Raw genomic sequence first — 15,314 nt, 5'->3', positions numbered from 1 at the left:
CAGCGGCGGGAATGGAAAATCCCAGTGCCTGCAATGGAGCATCATCGAGAAACACATGGCTGGGGAGGTGGAGAATTCACCCCATCATTTTTCTCTTGAGCCTCCTGTTTTGACTCCATTTTTCCCACTTGGGTTAGGAAGCAGTCGACTGAGTCTGGTCGGGAAGCATCAGCCCATTCGCAATTCCACTGGCTCAACTGCCATCATCACATGTGGCGTTGTTCTGTAGTTGAAAAGAAACCAAGCCAGTTTGGTGTTGAGCAAGTCGGCGGTCTATTCCTTCATACCGTTTTTAAACATTTGGCCCGCTTGGCCAAGCCTTTAGAAGACTGGTGGTAGGGCGCCATCTGAATGTGCTTTGGACATTGTAAACGTCTTGAATTCACCACTGGTGAAAGGGGTCCCATTGTAAGACACAAGAGGCAGGATTCTCCGATTTTGCGTCTAAGTGCCGATGCCGGCATGGGAACAGTGGCGTTTTACGACTCCAAAATTGGCATCGAATCCTCACCGATTCCAGGATTAGTGAGGGGCTAGCATCGGCGCCTGGTAAGACTCCCGGCTCTCGCGACAAAAGCGGCCAGAGGATTGCTAGGTCCGTCGCCGCTTATGTGCACGGCGACGACCTGCAGCGGTTGCGCTGTAACAAAATGGCGCCAGCTGAGCGCTGACCCGACCTGCCAGATAGTGCCTCCTTGGGTCCTCCCTCGCTACCCCCTCACCAGCCCCCACCAGTCCCCCAGCCCTCGCCGAAGACCCCCCCCCCCCCCCCCCCCCCCCCCCCGGCCAGCTGCACAGCTCCCCCCGCCGACTGTGGTGGTGCTGGGCACAGTCCGCAGCCGCCACGTGAGGTTGACGAAAACACAGAGCACAAGTGATCCGCGCCGTCGTGAACGTGGCCCCCCGGGGGCGGAGCATCGGGGGAGGGCCTTCAGATGACGGCTTAAGGCCATCCCAACGGTGTGCGGCATACTCCCCGATGATGCTGTTGTGGAGGGTCCAGAACATCCTAAAATAGGCGCCGCCCTCCCCGGTTTTGGCATCAAAAGGGATTCTCTGCCCGATCGCCAGATGCGATTTTGCCGTTGGCAAGCGGAGAATCCCGCCCATGGACCTCTAGTATCCTATGAATGTAAAATGATTGCCAGAGTTTTTCCATAGTGGTGCTGGAAGGTGCAGAGGATGTATGCCCATTCATTTAGAATGGGTGTCGACTAAGATCAAAATCATTGCCCCCATAAATGGACTGACAAGTTCCGCATGTACCCGTAACCAAGGCCATCCTGGCCACTCCAATGGGTGTAGTGAGGCCGACGGCTGGAGATTCTGGTTCTCCTGACATGACACGCACTGTTTCACCAAACTCCCAATGTCGAAATCAAGCCCAGGCTACCAGACATAGTTCGTTGCGAACATCCTCATCTTGGGGACTCCTGGGTGACCACTGGAGAGCTCTTTTAAGATTGGAAGATGGCCAGCGTGAAGCACAACCCCACTCGAACCCTCCACAAGATGTATCATCTTCCAAGTTGAATTCTTAGCATTTAGATAGGAAGGACTTCCGGTCCTCCACAGAGATGGGCCTTGGATTCCACCACTTTGGATCATGTGGTGCAGTTTCACCAACATGGGGTCTTTCTGGGTCCATGTCTGGTTCTGCCTGGCAGATACAGGCAGGGTGTCCATAAAATCCAAAGCCATGATGATCACATCCATTCTTATAGGGGGAGCTTGTGGGTAACAGTAGGCATCTCAGGGCATCAGCATTGGCTATGCGTGTTCTCGGGTGGTACTCGAAGGAGTATTTGTATGTTGCCAACAAGAGTGCCCACCCCGAATCCGAGCCGAGTCGATGGGTGGGATTACCTTGTCCTCCTTACAAAGGCCAACAGGTGTTAATGGTCCATGATTATCATGACGTCAGCAATATGGATGGAATTTCTTCATTCCGAATATCACGGCCCGACCCTAAATTTTGATTTGTGCACAGCATTGCTCCGCATCTGCCAGGGTTCACGACGCATACGCAATCGGTCGCACGGTGCCATTGTCCCAACGATGAGAGAGCATTGCCCCTATTCCTTGGGCGAGGCATCGCATGCTAGTGCCAGTGGTCTTGTGGGATCAGGGTGTGCCAAGATATTGGACGACAGCAGCTGTTGCTTAGCTTCTGTGAATGCTTTGTTCTGTGGCACCTGCCACGACCAGTTCTGTTTTTTCTTTAACAAGAACTGGGGCCTGTAAGGTGGCCAGGCTAGGGATAAATTTCCCATAATAATTGATGACGCTGAGGAACAACTTCAATTCTGTTTTGTTTCATGGGGTTGGCACCCCTTTAGTGGCCTTCACTTTGTCCTGTACAGGGTGCAGTCTGTTCTTTCCAATCCGGTAACCGAGATTATGTCACCTCGCCCGCTTGAAACATGCACTTTTCCTGCTTGAGGCTGACGCCTGCATCTGAGAATCATCGCAGGAATTCCTCCAAGTTTGCCAGGTGTGCTTTGTTGTTGACTCTTGTGATTGACAAATCATCTAGGAAGACTGCCACCCGAGGCAGCCCTTGAAGGATATTCATACAACCCCTTTTGGGTGTTGGTGGTGATGAACTTCCTGGATGCTTCCTCAAGTCCAGCTGGAGTACACATGGCTCATCTCCAACTTGGTAAACATACGGGAACCACCGGTGCAGCCCATTCTGCAAACTGTATTGGGCCTATTATGCCAAGGTGCTCCAGACGTCCAGCCTTCCCCAAAATATTTAGACAGAGCCTCCAGGTCCACATAGGATCTCAGGGCCCTCATAAAATACTTGGTGATATTTCTTGACGACTTCATGGAGGCCCCTGGTTTGTACCCTGAAAATCTGTTGCCAGTACAATAGGATTTTCTGCAGCCAGTCTCTGACCAGAAGACTGAATCCTGCTATTTGCATGACTATTAGGGGAAGTCAGACCATCTGTTGCCCATGGGCAACAGGGGTCACAGTGGTTCCAATGATTTGTAAAGGCTCCCCCATGTATATGGCCAAGCTGAGCCTGGTGTCCCACAGGCAGAGGGGCATGATGCTGACCCGGAGGCACCTGAAGGTCGGTTCCCCCACAACGGACAGCGGCTCCGTGTCCACTTCCATGTCCAAGGAGTTATTGATGACCCAGAGTTTAATTTTGATGGGACAACTTTGGGGGTTATGATGCAGTGCAACTGCATTAGTTTGTCGTGTTTGGGCTGATAAATTTGCAGGGCCCAGGTCTGAGGTGGCTTTGGTTTACAGTCTGGGCAGAACACATACTGACGATTCTGACAGCCTTACCTTGGGCGTATCTTTTGGCTGCACGTACAACATTCTTGTGACTGCTTCCCATAGTGCTCTGGGGAAGCTTCTCTGACAATCCTGGAGTTTCTTGGTCATCAACCCACGCCCTTATGTGGCGTGGCTGAATAATGACCAGGTGGTGGATGGGAAGTGGAGGTGTTGTCCACAGGGAGTTCGGGATGATCGACACTGGGCATAGTGCTCGAACCTTGAGAGTTCCCAAGTCCCTTTTTCAACATTTTACAGGGACAGTGTCAGTTCTATGGCTCCTTTCAGATCAAGGGCAGGCTCTGAAAGCAGTTTTCTCTGTGTTGTGACATTGTTCATCTCACGTAGCAGCTGGTCTCATAGCATCTCCAGCACGGATGGCCCATACTCAAAATGCTGGGCCAGTTTCCTGAGCCTATTCATGAACTCTGTTATAGGCTCTCCAGAGAGTCTTCCAGCTGTATTAAACCTGCAGTGCTGGAGAATAACTGATGGTGTCGGATTGTGGTGGTTTGCCAACAAATTCACCAGCTCAGTACATGTTTTTGAGTCCGGAGCCTCTGGGCAAGTTATGCTTTTAATGATGCCAAATGTCTGGGCTCCACAGGCAATCAACGGGATTATCTTCTGTTGGTCATCGTTCTCTATGTCATTCGCACAAAAGAAATCGAGAGTTCTTTCGGCATTCTGGAGCCAATCCTCCATATCCGCACCATACCGCTCGGGTTTCCCAAATAATGGCATTTCTGGATTCCCTTCATGCACTTCTTACTGGAGGTGTGATTCTTTTAAGCAGGATGATCCAGAATCCCATTTTTGCTTCTCATCGCCAGTGTAGTAATCCAGGCGACATGAAGATAAAGGTTAAACCATATTTATTTAAACTCAAAAGTAAAGCCACATATGTGGCACACAACATTAGTATCCCAGCACAGGGCTACCAGGAAATCCTAACCGGGTCAGGGACAGTATATAAAAGGCTTGATAATGAGTCCAAGCTGGATGGGTCTCAGCCTGTTACCATGGCAACTTGTACTCAACGAGCTCCACAGGAAGATCAATGAGTGATTCCTTATGAGCCTCGTGAGGGTTATCACAAATACGGCTGACCATATTTTATAAACAATATAGAACCATTTACTGGTTTCATTGGCTTACTCTTGTCAGTTTTGTAGTAAAGTAAATATTCTTAGTATCTAAAAGCTTTTAAAAGGAACTTACAGCTGAATAAATAAATAAACTTGAAGAGCCTTCTTGAAGGGCTGTAAAATGGACGCAATTAGTGCAAATGCGCCACAATGAGTAATTTGATTGGAGAGAAACCGGTTTTATGGATGGAGCCATTTTTCAAATATTATTTAAACTAGCACAGATCACAGAAACTCAATTTACACTGGGCATCACTTGCTTTTGAAATTCCTTGACCCTTTGTGCAGTGTGTTTGATTTCGTGCAAATTAAGTGCAACTTAGCAGAAATTCCAGCCCAATGAGATTTCAGAGGTAGCCTATTTTTATACATTCATAGGATGTGAATGATGCTGGCAATGACAGCATTTATTGTCCATCCTGAATTTCGTGTGAGGTGTAACATTTCTTGAACAGCTGCCATCCAAGTGGTGTAAGTGCGACCAGAGTGCTGTCAAGATGAGGGAGTTCTGGGAGTTTGATCCAATGACGTTGGATACAGTGGACAATGAATTGTGATATAGTCCAACTCATGAGTGTGTGCAACTTGGAGTTGAACTAGCAGTCAGGTACTTTCCCATACGCATGCTGCTCTTGTTCTTCTAGACAGTCATGGGTTTGGATGGTTCTATTGAAGTATCCTTGGTAAGTGCTGCAGTGCATCTTGTAGATGGTAAGTAAGTAAGTAAAGTAAAGTTACCATAATCCCAGTTGACCATCGGCTGCTTTCCCCTTTGAGAGGGAGAGACGACTGGTGGTGGTTTAACCTGAGAATCACCACACCTCAGGCGAGGGGCAAGGTTGAGAAGACAGGGCCTTCATGAATAACCTGAGTCAGTACGGGAATTGAACCCATTCTGCTGGCCTCAGTCTGCATCACAAACCAGCTGTCCAGCCAACTGAACTAAACAGGCCCCCATTGTAGATGGCACACACTGCTACCACTTTATGTTGGTGGTGGAGGAAGGGTATATTTAAGTTGGTGGATGTTATGCTGATGAAGCTTTGTTCTATGATGTCCAATGTCTTGAGTGTTATTGGAGCTGCACTCATCTAGGCAATTGGGGAGTCTTCCATCACACTGCTAAGCTGCGCCTTGATGGTTAGATGGTAGAGTAGGGCATTAGGAAGGCAGGAGGTGAGTTGCTTGCCACAGATTTCCAAGCATCTGATCTGCTGTTGCAACCACAGTATTCAGATGACTGGTACGTTTAACTTTCTGGTCAATGGTAACGCCCCGGATGTTGATGGTGGGTGATTCAGCAATGGTAATGTTGATCAATGTTTAGTTTTGGTGATAAAATTGTAGGACATGCCATTGCCTGGCACTTGGGTGACGCAAATGTTACTTGTCACTTATCAGCCCAATGTTATCTAGGTCTTTCTGTTTAGGTACATATTCTGCTTCAGAATCTGAAGTGTTGTAAAAGGTACGGAACCCAGCACATTCTTGAATTCTCAGAAAGGAGATCAAGGATATTGGAAGAAAGCATTGATAATTGAAAGGGATTTAACTTGCTGGACCAAATGATTTTTCCTATTCTTAATTGAAAACAAATAAAACCAAATACATAGTAAATTGTCTATAAAAGGCATAGTATGACAGGATTTTGGGCATAATTGATTATTTCTATCAAAATATTTTGGGGTAAGTTTCCATTGGGGTTTGTTCACTCATGCCATAACTTTGGCAGAAAAGCCACAGAAATCCTGGAAATACAAGGTTATGGTGGACAAGCAAGGGTCCCCTTGTAGGGTCAAATTGACGAGAGCCTTTTCTTTTTGTAATCTCTGTGATATTATTGGATCAGCAGCAGCTAAGTTGCAATATACTCAGCACTGAAAATAGTAATTCCCAACCAACCTCATCTTCAGTTTCTATCACCAGGGCTGGTGTGATGAATGTAGAAATCGGTGTATATGTTATGGAATCGATCTACCCAAATGGGGACAGATTCCCGTAGTGTGCGAAATTCACAGTTGTTTCCCAGCACTCTGAGTTCCGCGAAACACCCTGCTATCTAACAGCCATCCGGGTAAATCGGGGGCCTCAGCGGGGATCTCCCCGACAAGGCTGCACTGTTTCCTGGTTTCTGCACTGAGGGGCTCCGCTCACCGGAACCGGTGTTAGATACCGGTAATGGCCTCACAAGATTGGCCGTAACAAAACATCCGGCGATTCCCCCTCACTGCCACAGTTAAAAACTTTTTTACATAGATTACATAGAACAGACAACGCAGGAGGAGGCCATTTGGCCCATCGAGTCTGCACCGAGATACTTAAGCCCTCACTTCCACCCTATCCCCATAACCCAATAACCCTTCCTCACCTTTTTGGTCACTAATGGCAATTTAGCATGGCCAACCCATCTAACCTACACGTCTTTGGACTGTGGGAGGAAACCGGAGCACCCGGAGGAAACCCACGCACACATGGGGAGAAGGTGTAGACTCCGCACAGACAGTGACCCAGCGGGGAATCGAACCTGGGACCCTGGCACTGTGAAGCCACAGGGCTATCTATTTGTGCTACCATGCTGCCTGCGCTTTTCTGTTAGATCGCGCCCTTAATATTTGATCAATGAATTTGAAAATGCAGACAGTGACACAAAGTGTACAGATTGAGACTACAGGTGTTGGGCAGGATTCCCCGGTCTGCCAACCGCGATTTCCTGCGAGGCACATCACCGCCAGCAGCGGGATTCTCCGTTCCGGCAGCAGGCCAATGGGGTTTCCCAATGTGGCCACCTCGTGTCGCCGGGAAACCCATCGGCCTGCGTGGATGCGCTGCCGGCGGACTGGAGGATTCTGCCAAAGGAGAATTCCGCTGGTTGTCTTTGATACGAATGGTGAAATATTTAAGAGTATGAGCACACATTGAGGAAATAGGTGTCGGTGTAAATTTGGATTCCAAGAATTTAGAGAGTGACATTGAGGATGTGGAGAATGATTAGCAGAAAGTGTAAATCTAATTAAACTGGAGTCCAGCCAAGTTTATAAAGCAAATATAAATAAATTCACTGTGAAAATAAATATTTTTTGTCAAATAATGTTCTTGTGTGTAACAATTTTGTGTGAATTTAGATATTCATATTTCGTATTTGTGAGTCTAAAATTATTACCAAATTAATTCTGCAAAAGGTACTTAAGTGAATTGTTTAATAAAATCTCTTGGATAAAAGAAATGCTTCAAATTACTTCACAGAAACATTTTTGTAGTCTGATTTATAGCTTTAATGCCTTTCTCATTCATACATCTGCCTGTTGGATGAATATCTTAACTTATCACTTCATAAAAACATCTTTATTTTATATTTAAATTTTATTTTTAACTTTAATTCCTTTATTTCCTTGGCTTGGAGCAAGTAGTCCAGTTTGTATGTTATATATTTCGCAATAGCGCAATTACACTTCTCCAATATATTGTCTTTTATGGCCTCCTGCCAGTGCATTTATGGGTGGGGGGCCCATAATGTTCCCGAGTGGCCTTCTTGCCCTTAACTGTCCCCCCCTGACCTCTGCAATTTAATGTGGGGTGGGAAAAGCCAAAGGAGGCCCACCCACCCCTGCCCCAATTAAGGTCTGCAACTGAGAGTGGCACAGTAGCACAGTGGTTAGCACAATTGCTTCACAGCACCAGTATCCCAGGTTCGATTCCCGGCTTGGGTCGCTGTCTGTGCGGAGCCTGCATGTTCTCCCCGTGTCTGCGTAGGTTTCCTACGGGTGCTCCGATTTCCTCCCACACATCCCGAAGGACATGCTTGTTCGGTGAATTGGACATTCTGAATTCTCCCTCAGTGTACCTGAACAGGCCTCGGAATGTGGCGGCTCAAGGCTTTTCACAGTAACTTCATTACAGTGTTAATGTAAGCTTACTTGTGACAATAAAACACTTATTGTAAAAAAGTAGTCAGGCTTCCTATCCTGACTCAATTTGTTGTTTGGCATGAGGAGCTCAGAGGTTGGAGTAAAGCTGAGCAGGTACCCTACTTGGGCCTCGAGCAGGAAGGAGGCACTTCCTTCAAGGGCCCTCTTTCTCCCCACAAGGCTGCATCCGCCCCTCTAGCCCCACGAGTGCTCCCTAACCCCTGGCCTCTCCATCAAGTCCCCCACTATGCCCTCCCCACCCCATTCCTCACCCACCCCAGGCTCCACCTCTTCTCCCACTGTGAGACATCCCCCTGCTGGTACCTGGCTCTGGACTCCAGGACTTAACATCTCAGGTCTTCGCATAGTCCCAGTCTTGGTAACTGATGGCACTGGAGCTGCAGAGTGGCTGGCCATGCAGGCTGTCTGGCTGTACTCTGATGCAGGCCTTCCTCCAGACTGAGGGATGGTTCGCCCATCTCCAACCAATTAACACTCTGCAGAGACTAACTCTTCGGGTGCCGGGCACGGAACCCTGCTATCCGGAAAATCCTGCCTTATTTCTTTGTGGGCCTTCATTAAAGCTTTTACCTCAAGGTCTCAGTCTCTGCCTAATTCCTGGGTTTTGATGAGACATTACAGCCAAAAGTGACAATCAGTATGCTGAATTTAGATTATGCAGTCTGAGCATATGCAGTCTACCTAATTTCTCACGATGTTTCGTTACCATAGTGCCAACTGTAATGATGGATTAATGTTTTTAGCTTCAAAGCATTTCTGCTCATTTATATTTCAAAATTATTTGAAGAAAAGCTCGACAACGAATTTCAAATGTTTAACCTTGGTAATGGTTCGGGTTGAGAGATTTTTTAAGAATCTGGGGCGGTATTCTCCGACCCCCGAAGGATCGGAGAATCGCTTGGGGCCTGCGTAGATCCCGGAATTCTCTGCCACCCGGGAATTGGCGGGGGCGGGTATCCCGTCGCGCCGGTCGGCGGGCCCCCTGCGGCGATTCTCCGGCTCGTGATGGGCTGAAGTCCTGTCGCTGACAGGCCTCTCCCGCGGCCCGAGCAGGCGGCGCGAGCGGGCCCCCGGGGTCCTGGGGGGGGGGGGGGGGGGCACTGGGCGATCGGACCCCGGGGGGTGCCCCCAAGGTGGCCTGGCCCGCGATCGGGGCTCAGCGATCGGCGGGCGGGCCAGTGCCGTGGGGGCACTCTTTTTCTTCTGCCGCCGCCACAGCCTCCACCATGGCGGAGGCGGAAGTGACCCCCCCTACCGCGCACGTGCCGGGATGACGTCAGTGGCCACTGATGCTCCGGCGCATGCGTGTCCTCATGCCGGCCGGCGAATGCCTTTTGGCCAGCGGGGAGCCAAAAGCCACTCGCGCCGTTCAGCGGGGCTCCAACCCCTCCGGCGCGGGCCGAGCCCCTAAAGGTGCGGAGAATTCCGCACCCTTGGGGAGGCCCGACGCCGGAGTGGTTGGTGCCACTCCGGTACGCCGGGACCCCCCCCCCCCCCCCGCCCCACCGGGTAGGGGAGAATACCGCCCCTGTTGTCACTTAAAGGAACTGTTTTCAGTTGAGGATGTATTTTCCTTTGCTAATGTTTGCTTAATTATAATTTAAATTTTGAAGTAAATGCCCAATTAGTACCAATGAGACAGTGGGAAGTATTTTACCCCCTACATGGTAAGAGCAGTGAGAAATTGTGCTTTATTTTAAGATATATAAATGCATTTTCACCAATTTTGGGATTCTCATGGTGAAAGGTGAAAATGTGGGCTAATGGAATTCTTTCTCTGATATCCCAGCAAGGAAATGTGGGGAGATTGGAGGAAGTGATAAAGGATAAAGGGGCAGCATGGTGGCACAGTGATTAGCACTGGTGCATCACAGCTCTGGGGACCCGGGTTCAGTTTCAGCCTTGGGTGACCGCTTGGAGTTTGCACGTTCTCCCTGTGTCTGCGTGGGTTTCCTCCGGGAGCTCCGATTTCTTCCCACAGTCCAAAAATAGGCAGATTAGGTGGATTGGCCATGATAAAGCGCCCCTTAGTGTCCAAAGATGGTCAGGTTAGGGGTTACAGGGATAGGGCAGGTGAGTGCGCCTTGGTACAGTACTCTTTTAGAGGTTTGGTGCAGACTTGATGGGCCGAATGGCCACTTCTGTACTGCAGAAATTCTAAATAAGCTTTTAGATAAGATGGTCATTGATAGTTTGAGAAAGTTAGAGAAAGAAAAAGCAGCAGGCCCACATTGCTTATGTCCAAATGTACCAAAAGGATTGGCCAGTAAAATAAATTAACTTCCGACTAATAATCAGTAATATAATAATTAATTAACAAGACAATGGGTAGTACTAGAGAAGAAAGCTAGCTGGGTCTCGGGATGTGAGAAGCACTAAACCCAGATTGCAGGTATTGCTAATGGGTCTGTACATGGTGCAGTTGCACATACATCTGTAGCAATGTATGGCAACAAGGATATCTGAGCATTCGAGCAGTGCGTGATACGGCAACCAAAAAGTGCCTAGCTCGAGATATCTAAGCTACAGAATGAAGGTGAAGAGCCTGTTAACTCTGCAAGGCATTATTCAAGCACACAAGATTCTGAAGGAATTAGATATATTGAAAGGCAGGCAGGATACATCAAATCCGGCAACCTTGGGATGTAGTCCATACTGGACTTCGGAACTTGTCGGTTTTCAGGAAACAAAATTAGAATGCCTTAATTCAAATCAGAACGCTTCAATTCAGTGAATAGGACACAGGAAAACTAACTGATATTACTGCAAAACACTTTAGGTAGATGGCAATATTTCTACTGATATTAATTCAATTTTCAGACAATGGTCTTAATGGCTCCTTCATGTCTCTCCCACTTCGCCATATCAACACACCCTGCATAAAAAGAGAAAAGATCAACCAAACTGAAATTCTGTAAACACTTCCCTGCAGTTCGAAGTGAAAATTATAAGTGCAATTCTCCAGAAAGGTTTCTAAGCCGCACTTGCTCAGCCAACCCCAGCCAGCTCGCAACAATGGCGTCCAGTAGACCGACCCCATAATTAGGGGACGCTGACTGGGGGAGGCTGCTAGACACTGAGGAGGCCATGAGGGATGCCCTGTAGCCCCGAGGGTCCTGGAGGATAAACCACAGGGCAGCCAGTGCCGCCTGGGACGAGGTGACGGCGGATGTGAGAACTGGCCTCCATTGCCGGAAAAAGGTCAATGACCTACACAGGGCAGCACGAGTCAGTAGACACCAATGCCCCCCTCCCCCCACCCCACCGCCTCTACCTTTCCGCCCCCACACGAGCATTCACTCCCCCCAACTCTTCATGTGACGCAACCCTCACTAGACTCCCCTTCTCCCTTCAACGCCCCAACCCTTCCTTCACAACTTGTGTGGCTAATGAGGACCTCTCCATGTTCCTCAGGAAAAGCGTTTCCACAATAATCAGGAGGGGGACCAGACCGGCAGTGGTGTGCTGCCTTTAAGGAGCGTGTCCTGGAGGTGACTGGGGTGACCGAGGGCAGAGCAGTCACCAACACGGAGGCTGGCGGATGCTGCAGACGTGAGGAACCACCGGGCCCCACTCGGAGGGCCTGTCAAACGTGGGTTGTTATTGCCTTCCTGACTGATCCGTCCCTCCCACTGACTACATGTCCTTTTTCCCAAAGGTCCTCCAGCCAATTGCACCAGCCCACCCCAGGTGGCCCCTCTCCAGCCTCCCAAGAGAAGACCTTGGAGGAGAACTCCGAGGAAGACCTGGGAAGGCTTGACAGCTGTCATCCCAACCCTCCACCAGCGCAGATACATGCACCTCGGTGCGAAATGTTAGTGGTCAGGCTTCTGGGGCACAATCTGGTGAGCAGCACACTGCTGCTGATGTACATCAGGTGGAGGTGGGAACCCCCAGGTGAGGTAGCAGTTGGGGGTCTGCTGGATCCCAGGGCACAGGTGGGTCTCAGCTAGATGCAGAGCCAGTGTAGCAGGCTATCCCGGAGCTGATGGAAACGTTAGGGAGCGGCTGGGACATTCAGAGGGATATGTCAGCGACTCTCCACCAGGCCTATAGCCGCTTGGAGGAGTCCCAGAGGCAACAGGCGCAGGAGATGTCGCCGGTAATGCGTGGCACCGAGGCCAACACTGCTAGGGCGGTGACCGCAGTGGAGAGCCTGGTGCACAACGTCGGCACCATTAGTGAAGGTGTCCAAGGCACAGTTAGTGACAGCCATGGTTGAGGGTCTTGGAAGAATGTCCGACTCACTGGGGGATGTCATCCAGTACCAGGCCGACCTTGATGAAGTTCTGCGGGACATATCAGATGAGAATGGCCAAAGCACTGCGAAGCCTGTCCCAGTTGTAAGTCGGCATTACCGAGGCACTGCAGAGAATGTCCCAGTCACCAGTAATATCGCCGTTGACCTGATGGTGCAGGCATAGGGGAACCGCCAAGGCTGACAGAGCCAGATGATACAGGAGCAGACGGGGCTCAAACCAGCTACCCCTCCGTTGCAAGGTGAACCCCAGGCCCTATGAGCACTGACCGGGAGGAGGGGACGTTGGGTGCCAACCTGGGCCCGTTCCTTGGAGTGGCAATCATGGCTGTCTCTCTAATGAGACTACATCTTGCAGCCAACACATGGAACAGGGTCGCATAGCTGTGCATCGCCGACAAGTGAACCGGGGCCCTCCGGTCCCAGAGGACGCCCGCCGGGAGTATCGACGGCCATGGGATGAGCTGGCTGCCTCTACCTCTGATGTGCATCCTGGGGAGACACCTAGATGTATTGGTAGAGATAGGAGGGCCAAGCACATAGAGGATCACTGAGGCACCGGGTAGGAGGGGCGGCACCATCGGTAGAGTGGGGAATTGTTATATACAATAAACGCCCTTGTGCACAATCAGTATGTTGCCTCTGTCACTTTCTTCTTCAATGCGGGCTGACCTCCGAACTCTTGGCGCATCTCTCCAACATCTCCCCCTCCCCGTGGCTCCCACGCACATGCCATGGGCATGTCTCCGGACCGTGTCCCATCCCTTGGGTGTTCAGATGTTGGCTGCTGCATGTCTGGTGTAGCTTCCTGCAGTGTTCAAGTACATTTCCACGTATCAAGGTGTGATTGGGATGCTAGGCAATGGCTCCCACATGCTACATGGCCTGTCCACCCACTGGAATTCACTTGGTTTGTGTGAAATGCTCACTTAATCACGATTGCCAATTCCCTTTCAGCAATAGCCTTCAGCCGCATAGCCAGAGGCCCTGGCAGTCGGTGGGGGTTATGGATAGTCAGTGGGGAAGATGGGCAGGTTTAAGGGTTGCCCCCCTGAATGGGTACACACAATCCAGGGGTTGGCATGGTGGTGCTGTGAGCAGTTGCCTCCCCCCCCCCTCCCCGCACTCCCTCCACCCACAGCACCTCCCCTCACCCTCTCATGGTGGCCCACCACCCCCAGCCGACACATTACGGGTATCTCAAATATGGCTACACAAAAATGGCAGTGCTTTCCTGCACTCCAGCGAACCTTGACCGCACCTGACCCAGCTTGGAAATGTTCAAGGAGTGGTCAAGCACATGCCTGAATCTCCCGCGCACTACAAACGTTAACTCTGACCCAATTCAGAAAGGTGCAGGGAGTTGCAGAGTACTGATTCGCTTTGTGCACCTGATGTGCTCCAGCTTGACCCCGCCCAGCCCAGTGCAACTATGGCAGAGATGACTGAACTCACCCAGGAAGAGCAAAAGATGTTTGTAGGACGCAATAGTTCGCTGGAGTGTAGGAAAGCACTGCCATTTTTGTGTAGCCATATTTGAGATACCTGACTTGTAATGTATTTGCTATTCGCTCTAGAAGAGAGGTGTACAGGTAATTTAGATTTAAAAATTTTATGTAGCCAGTTGGAATAGGCTACCCAGTGAGAGAGTGGAGACAGATAATGTGGAATAAAATGAGAGAAAGACAGATAGCTATTTGATAGATTGAGAGCTATTTGTTCATGGCTTCAGCCAGGTGGGCTGCAGAGTGTTTTCTGATCATGTACTTTGCCACCTTTTCTACAATTCAATTAGTTTTAATATCAAGCACTCCTGGATTGCATAAATCCAAGTCAGCCATAAAAGAAAACTTCCAATAATCGGCCCCAAAATGTATCATAAGCCAAAGTCTGGAAAGAATACACACTATCACACGTGGCACTCCCATTTCCTATACCCTCAACCTAATAATTCATTAATCATCCTCTTTTCGTGTGTTTTTATGGTTGAATGCAATGGTACCAATCTGGCTTTTTGGAAGGTTTAACACAGGCGGGGAATATACAGTGAATGGCAGACCTTTAGGAGTACTGAAAGGCAGAGGGATCAGGGTGTACAGGTCCACAGGTCACTGAACGTGGTAGCACAGGTGGAGAAGGTAGTCAAGAAGGCATATGGCATGCTTACCTTCACCGGCCGGGGCACTGAGTTTAAAAATTGGCAAGTCATGTTGTAGCTTTATAGAATCTTAGTCAGGTCGCATTTGGAGTATAGTGTTCAATTCTGGCCGCCACTCTACCAGTAGGATGTGAAAGCTTTGGAGCGGGTACAGAAGAAGTTTACCGGGATGTTGCCTGGTATGGAGGATATTACCTATGAGGAGAGATTGAATAAACTCGGATTTGTTTTCACTGGATCGCCGGAGTTTGAAGGGCGACCTGATAGAGGTTTACAAAACTATGAGGGGCATGGACAGAGTGGATAGCCAAAAGCTTTTTCACAGGGTGGAAAAGTCAATTACTGGGGTACATCGGTTTAAGGTGCGATGGAGAACATTTAGAGGAGATGTGCAAGGCATGTTTTTTTACATAGAGGACGGTGAGTGTCTGTAACGCACTTCCGGGGGAGGTGGTGGAAGCAGGCATGAAATGTCATTTTAGAGACATCTTGACGAATACATGAATAGGATAGGAGTAGAGAG

The 15,314-nt window shown here is 49.4% G+C and overlaps 1 protein-coding gene across 1 annotated transcript in view; it reads right to left on the bottom strand.

The window, feature by feature from the left end:
• The window catches only part of dcc (DCC netrin 1 receptor), a 1,518,136-nt gene that overhangs the window by 54,095 nt on the left and 1,448,727 nt on the right, over positions 1-15,314 (bottom strand). The window lies entirely within an intron of this gene.

Source organism: Scyliorhinus canicula, chromosome 3, assembly GCF_902713615.1.
Source record: "Scyliorhinus canicula chromosome 3, sScyCan1.1, whole genome shotgun sequence".
Taxonomy (NCBI): Eukaryota; Metazoa; Chordata; class Chondrichthyes; order Carcharhiniformes; family Scyliorhinidae; genus Scyliorhinus; species Scyliorhinus canicula.
This window is presented reverse-complemented; position numbering and strand designations above follow the sequence as displayed.